The following is a 3,126-nucleotide window of genomic DNA, read 5'->3' as shown; positions in this document are numbered from 1 at the left end:
GGAGGTTCAAGCTTTTTTTTAGTCCTGTTGCCATGATGTATCACGTTATCTGTCTTCCATTGATGAGAGCTTTTGAGACGCTCTTGCCCAGGGTTAACTTACAGGGTTTTTTCTTTCTATTGCTGGACGACAGTGGGCACAAAACTCTAACAAAAGTCTGCACAACAGCAGCAGTTCTTGTGAACCAAACTCTAGTTCGTTTTTCATGGCTAGAACAAAGTTTTCAAAACTCAATTTCAACTTTCAACTTTCAATTTCAACTGAAAGACTTGTTAGTGAACACATACTGTCAAAAGTTTTAGAACATCCCAATTTTTTTGTTTTTGATTGAAATTTTAGCAGTTCAAGTCAAATGAATAGCTTGAAATGGTACAAAGGTAAGTGGTGAACTGCCTGAGGTAAAAAAAAAAAAATAAGTAAAATAAAAATAATGTACATTTCAGAATTTTACAAAAAGGCCTTTTTCAGGGAACAAGAAATGGGTTAACAACATAAAGCTGTTCTGCAGCAATGGAGGTTGATCAAGCTTTGAAAGTTGGTGCTATATTCCCACAGGTGTTCCAACTTGTCTGGATTACTTACAACCCCCTCTGTTTGTATAAAAGTATTGTTGGAACACACTGTGGTACTGTACCCTCGTGAGCATTATTTGAACAGTATTGTACTGCAGAAAGTAGTGTGGTGCTATAAAAATGGCGGGAAAAAGGCAATTAACAATGGAAGAGAGACAGACCATCATAACACTTAAGAATGTTGGTCTTTCCTACAGAGAGATTGCGAAGAAAGTCAAGGTTTCAGTGAGTACAGTATTCTTCACCATCAAAAGGCACTTAGAAACTGGGGGGGAAACTCTGACAGGAAGAGGTCTGGCAGACCCAAAGCCACGACAGAATCAGAAGACAAGTTTCTGAGAATCAACAGCTTGCGTGATAGGCGGCTCACAGGACAACAGCTTCAAGCACAGCTTAATAGTGGTCGTAATAAGCAAGTCTCAGTTTCAACAGTAAAGAGAAGACTTCGAGCTGCAGGTTTGATAGGTCGAGTTGCAGCAAGAAAGCCATTGCTAAGACGTCAGAATAAGAAAAAGAGGCTTGCCTGGGCCAAGAAACATCGTCAATGGACTACTGAGGACTGGAAGAAGATGTTATGGACTGATAAATCAAAATTTGAAATCTTCGGTTCATCGCGCAGGATTTTTGTACGCCGTTGAGCAGGCAAAAGGATGGTTACTCAGTGTGTGACATCAACTGTCAAACATGGAGGAGGAAGCGTGATGGTCTGGGGCTGTTTTGCTGGATCCAGGGTCGGTGATTTGTACAGAGTGAAAGGCACCCTGAACCAAAAGAAAAAAAAAAAAAACGTGAAAAACACTACATTTACTATAAAACTGTGGACTAACTGTTTTTCAGGAAGTCACGGAGCTGGAAGCAATGGAAACACCACATTCATTTGTATTTACTGTATGTTGCAGCTGCATGGCAAGCCAGGACATCTAATGTTCTTTGTTATTACGTACCTTTAGTTTTTTACTTTTTTTCCCCCCAGTCATTACATAAATTACTACAGTACAAATAAAATAATATATCTATTGAAGCAAACTGCTGATTTTCATTCCTTCTTGTTTACATAAAACTGGTGTGTTATAAAATAAAAATGTTTGACCACATTCATTCAAATCCATGAACTTTTTTCAATTCATACTCCACCACCTGCAAAACACTAGGCTATACATCTGCAGCACATTGTTCAAATGCTAACACAGTTTTCAAAACTGTGAAGGACGTGGTTCACTTTCCTAGCTTTGTAAGACAGTCCAGGATGAAGTCTGTTTACTGTATGAGTGTGTGTGTGTGTGTGTGTGTGTGTGTGTGTGTGTGTGTGTGTGTGTGTGTGTGTGTTTGTAATTGGATGATGTTATAGAACGTACTGAATAGAAACCTGATATCACCATGACAGTTCAGCTCTTAGCTTTTATGGGAGTGATAAACACTTTGGAAATGATTCTGGTGATATTAAAATCATTACATTCCCCAAACACACAGAAAACCATGAAATCACTCATTTCTTTTTTATTGATTTATTTGCCCATTTGTCTTTATGGTTGTATAGAACCCCCTTTCCAGCTCTGATACAAGTACAAATTCAGTACAAATATTTGACAATGGAGCTAAAATGTTTAAATCAATACTTTCCTGTATCAACTTGTGTGCATATATCTGAATGTATTGGTGTATCGGGGTTTGAGTATCAAAACGCGTATTTTACGTAATCTGTGTCTTCAGGCTGTGAGAGCAGACAGCTGAGGACAGTGACAGTAAAACTGTTCTGTCTTTCACCACATGGTGGCAACACGTCCACAGGAATCTGAAGTCTATTTTCTCTCTTCCTCCCATAAACTTGACATTCGGCAGTTCCTCCCGTGTGTTGCACTCATCCAATCACATTGCAGCAGTCCTCTTAAACAATATATTAGCCATTCAACGCCTCCATTTCACAACCCCCAAAACTTTCCATTTCTAGAGAAGATCTGTGCCTCAACTACTGAACATGTGCATTCACACCACACAGTGTACCTGCATGTAGTTCAGCTTTACCCCAGTGTTCATTTGAAGTCTTGCTGCAGTTCTTTTGACCGCTTTGGCAAACCAAGTTTCTGTAATTCAGGATGTGAAGAATATTGTATAGTTAATGGGGACTTAAAGGTCCAATATGTAATATTTGTACTGTAATAAATCCAAAAATGACACCAATGCCTCATCAGATATTAAGGAAACATGTTAAACTGAAATACTATCTTTTCTGACAACAATGCTAATTTCAGTATTTTTTCTTTTTGAAATTTACATTCCGTGACGGAATTTATGTTTATGTTTTGATCTGTGTGTTGTTATCAACGGCCCAGTTTGACAGCCAGGCCGGGTTGCCAGATATACCTGTAAAAACGTAAACCCAGCACGCTACAGCTGTAACGGTAGTACAGCCATGAAAGCAGCAAACAAACGAACAGGATTAACGGAGATACTGTAGATTCTACATGTCATAAAAAAAGAAAACAGCATGTTTCTAACAGTTGCGTGACCAGAGACGTAACAACCCCCTGGTAAATATTGGAGATGTATTTGAAAG

Source organism: Perca flavescens, chromosome 12, assembly GCF_004354835.1.
Source record: "Perca flavescens isolate YP-PL-M2 chromosome 12, PFLA_1.0, whole genome shotgun sequence".
Classification (NCBI taxonomy): Eukaryota; Metazoa; Chordata; class Actinopteri; order Perciformes; family Percidae; genus Perca; species Perca flavescens.
The sequence above is the reverse complement of the archived record's forward strand: the minus strand, read 5'-3'. Positions refer to the sequence as shown.